Source organism: Oryctolagus cuniculus, chromosome X, assembly GCF_051225735.1.
Source record: "Oryctolagus cuniculus isolate XC-2025 breed Fujian yellow rabbit chromosome X, ASM5122573v1, whole genome shotgun sequence".
Taxonomy (NCBI): domain Eukaryota; kingdom Metazoa; phylum Chordata; class Mammalia; order Lagomorpha; family Leporidae; genus Oryctolagus; species Oryctolagus cuniculus.
In genome coordinates this window covers 91,292,795-91,311,081 of record NC_142888.1, presented here as the reverse complement: position 1 = coordinate 91,311,081, position 18,287 = coordinate 91,292,795, and the positions used below count along the sequence as shown (strand labels likewise).

At 45.5% G+C, this 18,287-nt stretch overlaps 1 protein-coding gene across 20 annotated transcripts in view; it reads right to left on the bottom strand.

The window, feature by feature from the left end:
• TRMT2B (tRNA methyltransferase 2B) overlaps nt 1–18,287 on the bottom strand; it is a 123,187-nt gene that overhangs the window by 19,713 nt on the left and 85,187 nt on the right. For 4 of the 20 annotated variants that reach the window (XR_011385530.2, XR_016228153.1, XR_011385539.2 and 1 more), the window contains one exon: nt 2,020–2,548. The exons of 15 other annotated variants lie outside the window; for them this stretch is intronic. The gene's annotated coding sequence lies outside the window, so the exon portion shown is untranslated. Of the gene's footprint in view, nt 1–2,019; nt 2,549–18,287 lie in introns of those variants that run through there. One more of the 20 variants, XR_011385533.2, reaches the window with a different exon arrangement.

The following is an 18,287-nucleotide window of genomic DNA, read 5'->3' as shown; positions in this document are numbered from 1 at the left end:
TCTTATTCTGTGTGTGTGTGTCTCCCTCACTTTCTGTCAATTTCTCTGCCTTTGAAATCAATCTTTTTTTAAAAAAAGTAGAAGGAAATATTAAAAAATTAAGAATCAATGACCTATTTCTCACTAATCCTCCCTCTTAAAATTTAAAAGAAAAGCCAGTGCCATGGCTCACTTGGCTAATCCTCTGCCTGCGGCACCAGCACACCAGGTTCTAGTCCCAGTCAGGATGCCAGATTCTGTCCCGGTTGCTCCTCTTCCAGTCCAGCTCTCTGCTGTGGCCCGGGGATGCAGGGGAGGATGGCCCAAGTGCTTGGGCCCTGCACCCACATGGGAGAACAGGAGGAAGCACCTGGCTCCTGGCTTCAGATCGGCATGGCGTGGGCCGTAGCGGCCATTTGGGGGGTGAACCAATGGAAGGAAGACCTTTCTCTCTGTCTCTCTCTCTCTCTCACGCTGTCTAACTCTGCCTGTCAAAAAATTTTAAAAGAAAAAATAACACCTTGATGTCATAACAAAAGTGTGGAGGGTGAAAATGACACGGTAGATTGTCTAAGGATCTTAGGAATTAAACAACACTGCAGGGCTGAGTAGTCTGGGGCTTTCTTTTTGTCTCTCACACATTCCATATAGGGTGCAGAAGAAGCCTGCATCCTGAAACTGTTAAAAAAAAATGTCGAGACCCAGGAAATACTTGTTCCTTTTTGTTCCTTTTAGTTAAGTGGCTGGGGAAAGGGTGGCCTAGCAGACCAGAAAGTCATTCTGATAATACACAGCCTACTCTAGTCAAACATCAAAGTAAAATATGCCTAGAAAGCAACAGGTGATGGCTCAAGCACTTGGGTCACTGCCACCCACATGGAACACCTGGATGGAGTTTCAGGCTCCTGACTTTCGCCTGGCCCAGCCCTGGCTATTCCAGGGATTTAGGGAGTACACCAGTGGATGAAGATCTTGGTCTCTGCACTTCAAATAAAATGAAAATAAACATATATTTTAAAAATTATAATGTACCTTGTAAAAGACCAAAAGAGAGGCTGGCATTGTGGCATCAGCATCCCAAATAGGCACTAGTTCATGTCCCAGTTGCTCCATTTCCTATCTAGTTCCCTGCTAATGGCCTGGGAAAAGCAGCAGCAGATGGCCCAAGTGCTTGGGCCCCTGCACCCATGTGGGAGACCAAGATGAAGCAACTGGCTCCTGGCTTTGGCATGGCTCAGCGCCCACCATTGCATCCTTCTGGGGAGTAAACCAGTGGATGGATGATCTCTCCTCTCTCTCTCTCTCTGTAATCTGTAATTTTTTTTTCAAGATTTTACTTATTTATTTGAGAGGTAGAGTTACAGACAGTGAGAGGGAGAGACAGAGAGAAAGGTCATCCATCCGCTGGTTCACTCCCCAAATTTCTGCAATGGCTGGAGTTGAGATGATCCGAAGCCAGGAGCAAGGATCTTCTTCTGGGTGCAGGGGTCCAAGCGCTTGGGCCATTTTCCACTGCCTTCCCAGGCCACAGCAGAGAGCTGGATGAGAAGAGGAGCAACTGGGACTAGAACCAGTGCCCATATGGGATGCCAGTGCCACAGGTGGAAGACTAACCTACTGCGTCACAACGCCAGCCCCTCTCTCTGTAATTCTTTCAAAATACATAAATAACTTAAAAAAAAGAAAAAAACCTGGGCTGGTGCTGTGGCGCAGCGGGTTAACGCCCTGGCCATATGGGCACCGGTTCAAAACCCGGCTGCTCTACTTCCCATCCAGCTCTCTGCTATGGCCTGGGAAAGCAGTAAAAGATGGCCCAAGTCCTTGGGCCCCTGCACCCGTGTGGGAGACCCAGAAGAAGTTCCTGACTCCTGGCTTCGGATCGGCTCAGCTCCGGCCATTGTAGCCATCTGGGGAGTGAACCATCGGATGGAAGACCTCTCTCTCTCTCTCTCTATGCCTCTCGTCTCTCTGTGTAGCTCTGACTCTCAAATAAATAAATAAATCTTTAAAACAAAACAAAACGCAACAGAGAATAATAAATACTTATAAACAACTCTGTATTGACAGATTTGATAATTTGAAATAGACCAATTTCTGGGATGCATGTTGTGGCACCGTGGGTTAAGCCATTGATTGGGAGACCCCCCTCCCATCCCATATCCCATACCCATGAGCTTGGGATCAAGTCTTGCCTCCACCTTCTAATCCATCATCCTGTTAACCTGGAGGCACTGGATGATATATGAAGAACTTGGTTCCCTACCATCTAAGTGGAAGACAAAGATGAGTTCCAGGCTCTTGGCTTTGGCTTGGCCTAATCTAGCTATTGTGGGCATTCTGGGAGTGAAGCAGCAGAGGGAAGCTCCCTTTCTCTCTGTCTCTTCCTTTCTCTGTATCTCTACCCATCAAATAAATAGATGAATAAATAAATAACTTTTTAAAAAGAAATATACCTGGAGCTGGTGCTGTGGCGCAGTAAGCTAAGCCTCTGCCAGTGGTGCTGGCATCCCATATAGGTGCGGGTGGGAGTCCCAGCTGCTCCATTTCTGATGCAGCTCTCTGCTATGGCCTGAGAAAACAGAAAATAGCCCAAGTGCTTGGAACCCTGCATAAGACCCAAAAGAAGCTCCTGGCTTCAGATCAGCCCAGCTCCAGCCGTGGCAGCCATTTTACAGAGGGAACCAGTGGATGGAAACCTTCTCTCTGTCTCTCCCTCTCTCTCTCTGTAACTCTACCTATCAAATAAATAAAATCTTTGAAAAAATAAAAGAAATATGCCAATTTCTCAAAAACAGAACTATCCCTACTAATTCAACATGAAATAGATAATTTGAATGGCTCTGTAACTATTAAGGACATTAAACTCCTAGGAAGAGAAACCTCCAGATCCAGATGGTTTCACTAAAGAATCCTACCAAACATCTAAACATCATCAATGCTACACACTCTCTTCCAGAAAAGAGATGGGAATGCCAACTGATTTTATGAAGCTGGTATTATCCTGAAATGAAAATCAGACAAATTCAGTACAAAAAAGAGAAACCTTATGGAACAATGTACTCATTTACATTGATACAGAAATCCTAAACAAAACATTAACAAATATAATCCAGTGACTTGGGGCAGGTGTCTTACCTAGCCTACACCACAGGTTGCAATGCCTGCATTCCATATTGGAGTGCCTGGGTTTGAGTCTAGCTCTTCTCTTAACTCCAATTTTCTGCTAATGCACCATGGGAAGACAGCAGGTGATCACTCAAGTACTTGGGCACCTACAACCCACATGGGAGACCCAGAAGGGGTTTCTGGCTCCTGGCTTCAGCTTGGCCTGGCCCTGGTCAATGTGGGTACTTGGGGTGTGAACCAGAAGATGGAGTGCTCTCTCCTTCTTGCCCCTTCCTCCTCTCAAATAAATAAATAAATAAATAAAATAAAGAGAATTTAGCATCATATAAAATAATAATATATCACAATGAGTTAGGATTTATTTCAGGGATACAAAGCTGGTTCAATACTATGCCACAGCACCAGCTCCTCAATAGTCTTAAAAATAAAAATGACAAGGCTGGAGCCATGGCGTGGTGGGTAAGGCCACTGCCTGCGGTGCCAGCATCCCATATGGGCGCCGGTTCAAGTCCTGGCTGCTTCACTTCCAATCCAGCTCTCTGCTATGGCCTGGGAAAGCAGTAGAAGATGGCCCAGATCCTTGGGCCCCTGGACCCACGTGGGAGACCCGGAAGAAGCTCCTGGATTAAGATTGGTGCAGCTCCAGCCGTTGTGGCCATCTGGGGAGTGGACCAGTGGATGGAAGACCTCTCTCTCTCTCTCTCTCTCTCTCTCTCTCTCTGCCTTTCCTTCTCTCTGTGTAACTCTGACTTTCAAATAAATAAATAAATCTTAAACAAATAAATAAATAAAAATGACATGGGGTCAGTGCTGTGGCACAGCAGGTAAAGCCGCCACCTGCAGTGCCCTTAACCTACTGTGTCACAATGTCATCCCTCCACATTTTTTTCTTTTGTTGTTTGTGTTTTTTGTCTCACATCTAAGAAACCACTGCCCAATCTAAGTTCATGAAGATTTGTTCCTGGTTTTTTTGTTCTTTTTTTTCTCTCTGTTTCTTCTAAGAGTTTTATAATTTCTTCTCTTATGCTTGGATCTTTCATATGTTCTGAATTAATTTTTATATGTGGTGTAAAGCAGGAGTTCAACTGCATTGTTTTGCAGCTGAATATACAGTTTTTCCAAAGTTCTATGCAATTTTGTTGCTTGTATAGATTTGTGTAACCACCATCAAAATAAAAATAAAAAACTTTTTTCAACTACATAGATCTTTTATGCTATCCCTTTATAGTCACAATCCTCTCATCGCCTTCCATGTCACTAAACATCTGCAAACATTAATCCATCACTTTAATTTTATCATTAAGAATGCTACAAGGGCTGGCACTGTGGCATAGTGGGTAAAGCAACCACCACCTGCAGTGCCAGCATCCCATATGGGTGCCGGTTCGAGTCCCAGGTGCTCCACTTCCGATCCAGCTTTCCACTATGGCCTGGGAAAGCAGCAGAAGATGGCCCAAGTGCTTGGGCCCCTGCACCCGCGTGCACCGCATGCACTCGAAGGAAGCTCCTGGTTCCTGGATTCAGACTGGTGCAGCTCCGGTCATTGCAACCACCTGGGGAGTGAACCAGCTGATGGAAGACCTCTCTCTCTCTCTCTCTCTCTCTCTCTCTCTCTGCCTCTCCTTTCCCTGTGTAACTCTTTCAAATAAATAAATAAATCTTTTAAAACATTTAAGAAACATGTTACAACATAGATTCATCTTCAAAACATGCTATGTGAAAGAAGCCTATCACAAAAGTCTAGCTATCTGATTATTCCATATATATGGAATGTTCAGAAGAGGCATTTCACAGAAACCGAAAAATCAGTGCTTGCTTATGGCTCAGAGTAGGGAAGAAAAACGAGCAAAGGGAATTCCAATAGGAAATAGATGTGCTGCCTTAGACGAGGGGAAAATATCAGACGAAAAGCAGAGGAAGTGCATTCCTGGGAGAGTCGGAGAGAAGCGTGCCGTGGAAATTCTACAGAAGGAAGAGATGCGATGGAGCAGCAAGGAAGGTGTGGACGCGCAACAAGCAGAGAAACAACACTTGAGCCCCGCAGCCAGGAACTGGAGGAGATGTCAGCTTAGGAGAGTGAGGGGAGAGCAGACTGGAAGCCCATGCCACCGAGGGAGAGCCTTGCAGACCATACTGCCTTTGAGTCCAGCCTGGGGCCCTAGCTGCGGCGCAGTGTACCCAGCTAATCCAGCAAAAGGAAATCACGTTTCTTCCAATCCATCCCCCACCAAGGGCGCCTGGCAACCGGCAGGGAGAAGGTGCCGTTTTGACACAAGTAGAGACTGCAGTGGCTCTCGTGCACCCATTTGACCAGGGGATTTTACCAGAGGGAAAAAGCTGCATTCCCGACTGACTTTGAGTCTGGCTGGGAGGATAGACAGGGGGCTGGGAACCCATTTAGCATTGTGAGGTGCCCCCATTTTCTCAACCTATCACAGGCTCCAGGACTCAAACTGCCAAGGCGGAGCACCCACAGGCAGCTGGCTTTGGAACGTTTCTGTGCTTTCCATGGACGGGACAGGCTAGTGGGTCGGAGCAAATCGCCTGCACCCTGTGACTGTGGGAGTCTTGAACTCTGTGACTATAACTCTGACTGCATGACAGGGCACAGGGTGTAGCTCGGTCTCTGGGCAACCACTGTGTCTGGCACCAGAGGCTCGTTGCTCCCCGACTGCCTGGGATGGGCCACTGCAGAGGGACCCATGCTCATACTGAGGACTGCACAGGTCCTTTGTGCAGTTCATGTGGTGGTGCGGTTTGAGGGCTGCACCCACTGTGGGCTAACCCTGGGCACTGATCACCTTGGAAAAGGAAGCGAGGGTATGATTACAACAGAGGAGATCATATCTCCACCCTCTCTGATGAAAATTACAAAACTTCAAAAAAAGAAATAGAAGAGGATACAAAAAAAAAATGGAAAAATTTTCTATGTTCATGGATTGGAAGAATATCATCAAACTGTCCATTTTTCCAAAAGTAATTTACAGATTCAATGCGATACCAATCAAAATACCAAAGACATTCTTTTCAGATCTGGAAAAAAATGATGCTGAAATTCATATGGAGGCACAAGAGACCTCGAATAGCTAAAGCAATCTTATACAACAAAAACAGAGCCGGAGGCATCACAATACCAGACTTCAAGACATACTACAGGGCAGTTATAATCAAAACCGCCTGGTACTGGTAAAAAAACAGATGGATAGACCAATAGAACAGAATAAAAACACCAGAAATCAATCCAAACATCTACAGCCAACTTATATTTGATCAAGGATCTAAAACCAATTCCAGGAGCAAGGACAGTCTATTCAACAAATGGTGCTGGGAAAAATGGATTTCCATGTGCAGAAGCATGAAGCAAGACCTTACACCTTATACAAAAATCCACTCAACATGGATTAAAGATCTAAATCTACGATCCAACACCATCAAATTATTAGAGAACATCAGAGAAACCCTGCAAGATATAGGCACAGGCAATCAAAGCCAAAATTAACAACTGACTGGGATTACATAAAATTGAGAAGTTTCTGCACTGCAAAAGAAACAGTCAGGAAAGTGAAGAGGCAACCAACAGAATGGGAGAAAATATTTGCAAACTATGCAACTGATAAAGGATTAATAACCAGAATCTAAAAAGAGATCAAGAAACTCTACCACAACAAAACAACCCATTTAAGAAATGGGCCAAGGACCTAAACAGATATTTTTCAAAAGAGGAAATCCAAACAGCCAATAGACACATGAAAAAATATTCAAGATCACTAGCCATCAGGGAAATGCAAATGAAAACCACAATGTGGTTTCACCTCATACTGATTAGAATGGCCCTCATACAGAAATCAACAAACAGATGCTGGCGAGGATGTGGGGGAAAAGGCACACTAATCCACTGTTGCTGGAAATGCAAACTGGTAAAGCCACTATGGAAGACAGTCTCTGTCTCTTGCACTCTCTGTGTCTGTATGTCTGAATACTCCTGTGTCTCTGTCCTTGTCCTTCTGTCCATCTCTGTCTCCATCCACCTCTCTCTGTTTCCCTCTGTGCCTCTATCACTGTCTGTCTCTATCTGCCAGCAGTCTCATTCTCTGTGTATCTGTGTCTGTCTCTGTCTGCCTGTCTCTCTCTTTTTGTCTGTCTGCTTGCCTGTCACTCTGTGTGTCTGATTCTACCTATCCATCTGCATCTCTGTCCATCTCTCTCTCTCTGCATGTCTCTTGCTGTCTGTTCTTTATCTGTCTCTCTCAACTCTGTCTCTTTATCAGTCTCTCTCCATCTCTTGGTCTGTCTTTCCATTTCCTTCTCCCTGTCTCTGTCTGCGTACCTGTCATTTTGTCTGTCTGCCTTTCAGTCTGATTCTCTCAGCAGTCTGTCTGTCTCACTGTCCACCTGTCTCTCTGTCCATCAATTTGTGTCTCTGTGTGTCTGTCCATCTCTCAGTTTGTATCTATCTGTTCCCCATTTACTCCTGTCTCTGTCAGTCTCTTGCTCTATTATTGTCTCTCTGTCACTCTCACTGTTTCTCTGCCTGTCTTTCTGTCTGCCTGTCAGTCTGTTTCTCTCTGCTGGTCTCTGGGTCTGTCTTTCTATATATCTGTCTGTCAATCTGTCTAACGCTCTCCTTTCTGTCAATTTATCTCTGTCCATCTATCAGTCTGTCTGTATCTCTGTCACCGTTTGCACATCTGTCTTGGTCTGTCTCTTTGTGTGTATGTATCTCTCTGTATCCGTCTACCTGTTGCTGTTTCTTTCTGTTTCTGTATGTTGCTCTCTCTGCCTCTATTTTTGTCTCTGTGTCTCTTTCTTTATCTCTCTCTCTTTCCCTGTTTCTTGTTCATTTGCTCTCTTGGTCTGTCTCTGCCTCTCTCTCAGTTGATCTGTCTGTCTCTATATATCTGTCTGTGTCTCTCTCTGCCTGTCTAGTTCTGTCAATCAGCCTCTCTGTTCACTTCTGTCTGTAGTGTGTTTGTCTCTGTATATCTGTATCTCTGTCTCTTTTGGACGCTGTCTCCCTGTCTTGCTCACTGTTTGTCTATGTCTATTTCTCTGTCTTTGCCTCTGTCTCTCTGTTTTTGTCTATATCTCTATGTCTTCCACAATCTGTTTTTCTCTCTTTTCCTCTCTACCTCTCTCTTTCTTGTGTGCTTTCTCTGAGTAGGCCTTTCTGTCTCTCTGCATGTCTGCCTGCCTGTTGGTGTGTCTGATTCTTGGTTTGGGTCTGTCTGTATGTCATTCTGTCTCCCTGTCTCTCTGTACCTCTCTCTGTCTTTATCACTCTTTTTTTTTAATCTGTCAGTCTGTCTCATTCTCTCCTGTGCATGCTCTGTCTCTTATTCTGTCTCACCCTGTCAGTCTTTCTGATTGTCTGCTTTTGTCTCTCTCACAGTCTGTGTGTCTGTGTATGTCTTTTTCCCTTGCTCTCTCTTTTTTTTTAAAGATTTATTTTATTTATTTGAAAGACAGAGTTACAGAAAGAGGCAGAGACAGAGAGAGAGGTCTTCCATCCGCAGGTTCATTCCTCAGATGGCCCCAATGGCCAGAGCTGCGCCGATCTGAAGCCAGGAGCCAGGAGCTTCTTCCAGGTCTGCCACGTGGGTGCAAGGGCCCAAGGACTTGAGCCATCCTCCACTGCTTTCCCAGGCCATAGCAGAGAGCTGGATCAGAAGAGGGGGAAGCCAGGACTAGAACCAGCGCCCATATGGGATGCCGGCACTTTAGGCCAGGGCTTTAACCCACTGCGCCACAATGCCAGCCCCTCTCTTTCTGTCTGCCTGTCAATGTGTTTGATTCTTTTTCTGTCTGTCTCTGTCTCTCTCCTTCTTTTGTCTGTCTTCCTGTCTCATTCTCTCTTCCTGTCTGCCTGTTTTGTCTGTCTGTAAATGTGTTTCCCTTTCTGTCTGCCTGTTGATCTCTATTACTATGTCTGTCTGTCTCTCTCTCCCTGTTCGTCTCTCTCCTTTCTGCCTGGCTGTCAGTGTCTCATTCTGTCTCTCTTATGCTATATGTCTCTAAGTCTCTTTCTTCTTGACTCATTCGGTCTCTGTCTGTCAGTCTGCCCCTGCTTCCCTCTGTCTGTCCGCCTGTTCGTCTATTTTCTGTTTGTCTCTCTGTCCATCTATGTTTTTGTCTCTCAGAATGTTTCTCTTTCCCTCTCTGTCTCTCTCCCTCTCCATCTGTCACTCACTCTCACTGTTTCTCTCTCTGTGTCTCTATCTGCCTGTCTACCTCTGTCTGTGTCTCTTTCTCCTGGTCATTCTCCATTGGTCTTTGTGTCTCTCTGACACTGTCCATCTGTCTGTGTACCTCTCTCTGTCTCTGCTTCTCTCTCCCTCTCTGTCTCATTCTGCCTGCTTTTCTCTCCCTCTGTGTATGTCTGTCTCTATGACTTTCACTTTCTGTCTTTTTGCCTGTTGGACTGTCTGATTCTCCGTCTGTGTGTCTCCCTGTCTGTCTCTCCCTCTATTGTCTTTCTGTCTGCTTGCCTGCCTATTGCTGTCTGATCCTCTGATTGTCTGGCTCTCCTTCTCTCTCTCTCTCTGACCTTCTGTATTTTTCTCTTTATCTGTCATTCTCTCTCTCTGTGTCTCTATTGGCCTGTCCTGTCGCTCTTGCTCTCTCTTCCTCTCTCTGTCTCTGTGTGTGTCTCTCTCTTTATGTAGTCTACCTGTTGCCACGTCTGATTCTGTCTCGGTGTCTTTCTCTGACTCCCTTTTCTGTCTATCCTATCTCTCTGTAATGCTATATTTCTTGCTGTCTCTCTGTCCCTATGTTTCCCTCTCTCCGCCTGTCTTATTCTGTCTCTGTCCATCCATCTGTTTGCCTCTCTGTCCCTCTGTCTTTCTCTATTTCAGTCTGTCTGCCCGTTGCTCTCAATATCAGTCTGTTGGTCCATCAGTCTCTCTCTCTCTCTCTTTAGGCCTCTCTATCTCTCTCTGTCTGACTCCCTCTGTCTGTCCTGCTTTTTTTTTTATCTATTTAGTCTTTGTCTACTTGTTGTTCTGACCCATTCTGTCTATCTCTACCTTCCCGTCTCTTTCTCTGTGTCTGTACCCCATATATATTTATTTATATAAACATTTTATATATATTTTATGTTTCTTTCCGCCTGTCTGCCATTCAGTGTGTCTGATTCTTTGTCAGTCTTCTTTCTTTGTCACTATGTCTGTCTGTCTCCATCTTCTTGGCTGTCTCTCTGTTTCTGTGTCTGTCAGTCTGTCTCTATCTTACTGTCTGCAGCTCTTTCTGTGGGTATCTATCTCACTCTCTGTTCTCTCAGTCTCTTTCTCCATCACTCTATTTGTCTGTCTTTTTCTGTCTCTCTCTTGTTCTATCTCCCTCACTCTGTCTCTGCTTATCAGTCCATTTCTGTCAGTCTGTCAATCTCCATCTGTTTGACTCCTTGTCTATGTCTCTATGTAAGTCTGTCTGTATCTCTGGGTCCATCTGTCTGTTCACCTCTTGGTCTTTCTCTCCCTGTGAGTTTCTCAATTTGTCTGTCTTGTTCTGTCTCCTTCCCTCTCCTTCACTCTATCTGCCTCTATTTTTGTGTCATTGTCTCTCCCTACATGCCTCTTTCTGTCTCTTTTTCACCGTCTCTATCACCCTGTCGGTTCTCTGTCTCTGTCATTACTGTCTGTCCATCCGTCTCTCTGTGACTATCTCTGTCTCTGTCCTCCTTCTGTCTTGACATTCCTGTCTCCATGAGCCTGCCTGTTAGTCTCTTTCTCAGTATCTAACACTCTGTATCTATGTGTCGGTATCTCTCTTACTGTCTCTCTGCTGTTGGTCTATTTCTGCCTGTCACTCTCCATTTGTTTGTCATTCTGTCTTACTACGTGTCTCTCTGTCCATCTGTCTCTTTCTCTGCCTCTGTCTGCCTCTCAGTCTATTTCTAACTCAATTGTTCTGATTCTGCCAATCTCACCTGTCTGCCTGTTGGTCTTTCTGTCCATCTCTCTGTCTCTGTCTCCCTCCCTCATCTCTCTCCGTCACAATGTGTGAGTCCATCTCTGGGTTTTTCTCTCTGTATCTGTCTCTGTCAGTCTGTCTCTGATTGTCCCTTTTGCTCTCTTTCTGTCCACCTCTGTCACTCTCAATCTGTCAATCTGGCCATGTCTTAGTCTGTTTGTCTGTCTCTGTGTTTCTGTCTCCCCCTCACTGTCTTTCTGTCACTCTGTCTCACTCTCTATGCTGGCCTGTTTGTCTCGGTCATGTCTGTCTCTGGCTTTTTGTCCTCTCTCTGACTTTTGGTGTTTCTGTCTGACTCCCTATCCATTCATTTATTTCTTGCTTTCTCTCCCCTTCCTCTGTTTGTCTTTCTCTCAGTCAGTCTCTCTCTGTCTGCCTGTCGGTCTGTTTGTCAGTTTGATCTCTCTCACCATTTGTCTCTAACTCACTCTGTTATCTCATTCTATTGCGCTCTCTCTTGCTGTATCTTTGTCCATCTCTCTGTCTCCCTTTCTTTGTTCATCTGTCCACCTGTGTATCTACCTCTCTCAACTTGTTTCTCTCTCTATCCATGTCTTTCCCTCTCTCTCTGTGTGCCTGTCTCTCATTCACTTTCTCTTTCTCTGCCTGTCCATTGCTCTGTTAGTCTTTCTCTCTCATTCTCAGTCACTCTGTCACTATTCTGTCTCTTTATCTCTCACCATCTGACTCTATGCCTGTGTATCTGTTGCTCCCTCACTCTGTGCATCTTTCTCTCTGTCTATATACATCAGTCTGCCTGTCTCTCTGCCTGTTTTGCTATCTCTATGTCCATATGTCTGACTGCCTTTATGTACGTCTCTCTTTGCTTGTATGTCTGTCTCTGTGGCCATCTTTCTGTGTGTGTGCATATATCTTTGTCTATCTCTTGGCTGTCTGTCTCTTTCAGTCTTTCTTTCTGTGTTGGTCTCTGTCACTCTCTGACTCTTGCTCTGTCTGACTCTTTTATCCATCCATCTGTCTATGTCCATATCTGTCCATGTTTGTATGTTTGTCTGACTGCCTCTTTCTGTCTGTTTCTGTCCATTTCTCTCTGCTTGTCAATCTCTTTGTTTCTATCTCTGTCAGTCTGATCTATCTCTCCCAATATGTCCCTGTTTTTCTTTATATCTGCCTCTCACTCTGTCCATTGGTCTGTCTCTGTTTCTCCCCTGTCACTTTCACTGTTTGTTTCTGTCTTTCTGCTTCTTGCTCTGTTTCTCTCATTATCTCTGTCTTCCCATCTGTCTTTCTCTACCTGCCTCTCTGTGTTTGTATCTGTCTCTCCTTTCTGTCAGTCTATTTCTTTCTGTCTCTGTGTTTCCCTGTCACTCTCCTTCTGTCTCTGTTTTTCTCTCACGTCTGTCTGATGGTCTCCCCTATCTCTCTGTTTCAGTGTCTGTCCACTGGTATTCCTGTTTATCTCTACTCATTTGTCTGCTGTTGGTGTGTCTGTCTCCCTGTCCATCTCTTTCTCTTGGTCTGTCTTTCCTTGTTTCTCAGTCTCTCTGTTTCTCCCTATCTATCTCAGTCTTCTTTGTGTGTTACTGTCTTCCTCTGTCTCTCTCTGTCTTCCTCTATCTTGTTCTTTCTCTGTCAGTCTGTATCTCTACATGTGTGGCTCACTCTGTTTCCATCTTCATTTCTCTGTGTGTCTTATCTGCCACTTTGCCTTTCTGTCTCTGTGTCTGTATGTCTGTGGCTCTGTCTCTAACTCCTGTCTCTCACTTTGCTCCTCTTTGTCTGTCACTCTCTTTGTCTAGTGTGTCTCTGTCTCTCTGCCTGTATCTTCTTCTGTCGGCCTCTCTTGCTGTGTCCCTCTCTGTGTCTCTTTTGTGTATCTGTCTCTCTCCCTCTGTCACTGTGTTGCTTTCATTGATGTCTGTCTCTGTCTCTCTCTACCAGTCTGTTTGTCCCTTTTGCCTCTCTGTCTGTCTGTAGGTATGTCTGATTCTGTTTGTCCACCTCTCTCTGGGTCTATCTCTATCTCTTCATCTGCCTTGTCCATCTGTCTCTCTGTTTCTTGGTCTCTTTGTCTGTCAGTCTGTCTTTCCTTCTACCTATCTCATTCTCTGTCCATCCAAGTGTGCCTGTTTCTCTCTCTCCCTGCCTGCTGTTCTGTCTCTGTCAATCTGTCTGTCATACTCTTTCTGTCCATCTGTCAGTCTCTCTCTATATCTCTGGCTATCTCTGCTATCTGTATCTTTCGGTCCATCTCTCTCTCTCTCTGTGTCTAATTGTCTGTCTTTGACTTTTTTTTGACAGATAGAGTTAGACAGTGAGAGAGAGAGACAAAGAAAAGGGTCTTCCTTCCGTTGGTTCACTCCCCAAATGGTCACTACGGCCGGAACTATGCTGATCCGAAGCCAGGTGCTTCTCCTGGTCTCCCATGTGGGTGCAGAGCCCAAGCACTTGGGCCATCCTCCACTGCATTCCCAGGCTACATCAGAGAGCTGGACTGCAAGAGGAGCAGCCGGGACTAGAACCCGGCGCCCAGATGGGATGCCGGCGCCGCAGGTGGAGGATTAGCCAAGTGAGCCATGGCGCTGGCCCTGTCTCTGACTTTTGGTCGTCTTTCCCTCTGTTTCCCTGTTTTCATTTCTCTCTCTCTCTCTGTGTCACTTTCCATCCATCTGTCTGGTTATCTCACTCTTTTGGTCCGCTGGTCTCTGTTTTTTCTCAACATTTTCTTCTGTTTCTCTGTCTCTCCCTCTCGGCCTGTCTCTCCGTCTGCTGCTCTACTGGTCTCTTTGTGTTTGTCTCTGACACTGTCTCTGTTTCTGTGTTTCTGTCATTTTCTCTCCACCTACCTCTCTTTTTGTCTGCCTCTATCAGTCATTCTCTGTATCTCTTTCTCTGTTCATTTATGTTTCCCTCAGTCTCTCTATGTCCATCTCTCTGTTAATCTGTATCTGTCTCTCTTTCACTGTCTCTGTATGTCTGTTATCTATCTCTATCTTTCTCTTCCTGTCTACATCTCTGTGTCTGTGTGTCTGTCTCTATCTCACTCTGTTAATCTGTGTCTCTTCCTGTCTATGTCTCTATCTCATTGTCTATTTTTGCATGTCACTCTGTTGCTCTCTATTAATTTGTCTCAGTCTGCATCTCTGTTGCTTACTGTCTCTGTCTCTCTGTGCAACTGTCTCTGTTGCTGTCACTGTCTGTCTCTCTCTGTCCATCTATGTCTGTCCTTGTCAGTCCATTTATTTCTGTCTCTGTTTCTTACTCTCTCACTCTCTCTGCTTTTCATTCGTTCTGTCTCTGCCTCTATCTGCTTCTCTCTTTCTCTCCATCTCTCTCTTTTTCTGTCTGCATTTTGGTCTCTTTCTTTCTGTGTTGGTCTCCCTCTCTGTCCTCCATCTGTTGGTCTGTTTCTCTGTGTCTGTCGCTCTCCATCTGCCTCTGACCATGTGTCTTAGTCTCTGTCTATGTCTGTCTCTCCACCTATCTGTTTGCCTCTCAGTCTATCCATCTCTCTGATCCTGTCTGTCTCTCTCTGGATATCTGCCTTTCAGTACCTTAGATCTCTATCCATCTGTCTGTCTCTGTCTCTCTGCCCTTCTGCTTCTCTATATATCTCTCTGAAGTCTGCCTGTCATTCAGTATATCTCTTTCTCCATCCATTATGTCTATCTCTCACTGTCCCCATGTCTCTTTGTCAATCTCTCAATCTGTCTCTCTCTGTGTCTGTCCATCTCTCTTGCTGTCTGTCCATATGTCTGTCTGTGTCTACCTCTCAGTGTTCCTTTCTTTGTTTTTCTGTCTCTCAGTAGGCCTCTCTTCTCTCTGTGTCTATCTCTGTCTCTCTCTGCCCATTTGTCTTTCTCAGTCTCTCTGTATGTCTATTTCTCTCTGGCTGACAATCTGGTTGTCTTTCTGTGCCTGTTTCACTGTATGTCTGTTCATCGGTCTCTGTTATCTCCTGGTCTGTGTGTCTATACTGCTCTCTCCCTTGGTCTGTTTCACTTTCTATACTTTTCTCTGCTTCTCTTTCTCTCTGTGTTCCCCCTCTCTATATTTCTGTTTCTCTGTCTCTATGTGTATCTGTCTCTGTGTCTCTAACTCAGTCTCTCTGTTCATCTGTTTCTTTATCTTCCTATCTCTGCTACTATCATTCTGTCTCTTTCTGTTTCCCTCTGTATCTCTCCATCTGTCTCTGTTGCTTTCTGTCCAGCTGTCTGTCTGCCCATTTTCCTGTTCTCTGTCTCTCTCTCTCTCTCTCTCTCTCTTTGTATTTTTCTTTCAATTAGTCTGCCTGCCTGTCTTATTTTCTCTCTCTCTCTCTCTTGGGCTATATGTCTGTCTCTTTGGCTCTGTCTCTGTTTTCTCTGTCACTAAGTCTCTGCGTGTTTCTGTCTGTCTCTGTTTATCTATCAGCCTCTGTGTCTATTTCTTTCTCTGTGTCTTTGTCAACCTGTCTCAGGATTTGTCTCTTTCAGTCTCTCTGTCCATCCAGCAGTCTGTCAATCTGTCACTCAGTCTGTTTCCATGTCTCTGCCACTCTCCATCTATCTGTCTCTGTCTTTATATCTTTCTTTTTTTTTTTTTTTGTTTTTGACAGGCAGAGTGGACAGTGAGAGAGAGAGACAGACAGAAAGGTCTTCTTTTGCCGTTGGTTCACCCTCCAATGGCCGCCGCGGCCGGCGCGCTGCGGCCAGCACACCGCGCTGATCCGGTGGCAGGAGCCAGGTACTTATCCTGGTCTCCCATAGGGTGCAGGGCCCAAGTACTTGGGCCATCCTCCACTGCACTCCCTGGCCACAGCAGAGAGCTGGCCTGGAAGAGGGGCAACCGGGACAGAATCCGGCGCCCCGATGGGGACTAGAACCCAGTGTGCCGGCACCGCAAGGCGGAGGATTAGCCTAGTGAGCCGCGGCGCCGGCCTGTCTTTATATCTTTCTATCCATCTGTTTCAATCCCTTTCCGTCTATATGTCTGTAGTTTTATCGGTCTGACTCTCTGTCTCTTAGTGTATCACTCAGTTTCTCTACTTTTCCTGTCTCTCTGTCCATCTCTCCCGTGTCTGTCTTTGTGTCTACCTGTGTGTCCGTCTCCCTGTCTGCCTGGGAGTATGTCTGTTGGTCTGTCTGTGTCTCTCAGTCTGTCTGTCTCTGTGCCTATCTCTGCCTGTATCTCCTGTCTCTGTCTTGCATTCTCAATCTGTCTCTACCATTCTCTCTGTCTAGTCTGTCTCTGTCACTCGCCATCTGTCTACCTGTCAATCCATCTGTCTCGCTCTCTCTGTCCGTATGTGTCTCTCTCCTTGTCTCTATCAGTCTATTTGTCTATCTGTGTATCTGTTCATCTATCTCCCAGTCTATATCTCTCAGCGTGTCTTTCTCCTCCTGCATCTCTGTCAGTGTGCCTGTCTCTCCCTCCTTATCTCTAGCTCCATACGTCTGTGTCACTGTATCTCTGCCTCACTATTTTTCTTTCTCTGTCTCTGTCACTCTCACTCTCTCTCTCTCTCTGTCAGTTTCTCTGTCTCTTCCTTAGGCTGTCTCATTTGCTCTGTTAGTCTCTCTGTCCATCTGTCTCTGTATGTCTTCTCTGTATTTGTGTGTCTCTCCTTTCCCGGTTCCCTTTGTCTCTCTGTCCATCTGTCTCTCTAACTCCGTCCCTTTCTCTGGGAGTCTGTATCTGTCTTTTCTGTCTCTATCTCTGCCAGTCTATCTATTGGTCTCTTTCTCTACCTATTTCACTCTGTCTGTCTCCCTGTCTATTGGTGTCTGTCTCTCTTTGTCAGTCACATGTCTCACATCTTGTTTGTCACTCTCCATCTGTCTTGCTCTCACTCTATTTTTGTCTCGTTCCCTGTCCATGTCTGTCTTTCTTTGTCTGCCTTTCCCTCTGCCCCACTCTGTCTTCCTGTCTCTGTACATTTGTCACTGTCTATATGTACCTCGGGCCCTCTGTTTCTGTGTGTTTCTGTCAGTTTATCTGTATTTCTATTTGTTTGCCTCTATCTCTTCATCTGTCAGTCTGTCCCTTTCCCTCTCTGCCTCTTTTTCTGTGTGTCTCTGTCACTCTCTCACCGCCAGTCTCTTGCTCTATGTCTTTCTCTCTCTCCATCTCTCTCACTGTGTCTTTCACTCTCTTGCTCTTCTGTCTCTTTTTATTGGTCTCCCTGTCTGTCTACCAGGGTGAGAAATACACAAAGTGCGTGTATCTGTCTCTGTCCATCTTCCTGTCACTCTCCATCTGTCTCACTGACCCTGTCCCTGTCACTGTTGTCTGTTTGCCTATGTCAATGTCCATTTGTCTGTGTCTTTCCCCCTCTTTCTCTGCATCTGTCACTCTGCTCATGTGTCTCTGTTCTTCTCTCCTTCAGTCTGTCCATTTCTCTGTTAAGTCTGTCTCTCCCTCCCTCTCTCTGTGTCTATCTCCCTTTCTGTCTATAACCCTGTTTCTCTGTCTTCTGTTTCTCTCATTTTCTGTGTCTGTCTTCTTCTTCATCTTCTTGTCTTTCTCTGTCTATCCCTCTTCCTCTTTCTCTATCTCTGTCTCTTTGTGTGTATCTGTTTGTCTCTGTCCATCTCTCTCTCTCTGTATCTTTGTCAGGCACTTTATCTGTATCTGTCTCTCTTCTCTGTATCTCTCTCACCCTCTTTTGTCTTTCTCTTTGCCTGCCACTCTGTGTTTCTCTCTAGATCTGTGTCTATGTCCTTCTGTCTGCTAGTCTGTCCCTCTCTCTGTGTGTCTGGCTGCCAGCAGGTGCTGTCTCTCTGGCTGTCCCTCTCTGTATCTCTCTCCATCCATCTCTTTCTGCCAGTCTCTTTTCTGTTGTTCTTTTTGTCTGTTTCTGTCACTCCGATTCTCTGTCTCTGCCACTGTCTGGTGTTCTCCCTATGTCTGTCACTCACACCATGTCTCTGTCACACTGTCTCTGCTTGCTCTGTTTCTCATGGTCACTCTCTAGTCCTTCTGTTTCTTTCTGAATCTCTTTCCATCTGGCTCTCTCTGCTTGTCTGTCTCTGTGTCTTTTCTGTTTATGTCACTCTGTCACTGTTTATGTTTCTCTCTGTCACTCTGTGTGTTACTTACTGTCTCTATCACTCTGTTCATCTGTCTCCTTGTTTCTCTATTTGTCTCACAGTCTATCTCTGTCTCCCTATCTCTTTCCTGTTATCTCCCTGTTCATCTTTCTCTGTTTGTTGGTCTTTCCGTCTGTGTCTGTTTATCTATCTCTGTCAAAGTGTCACCCTGTCCCTCTC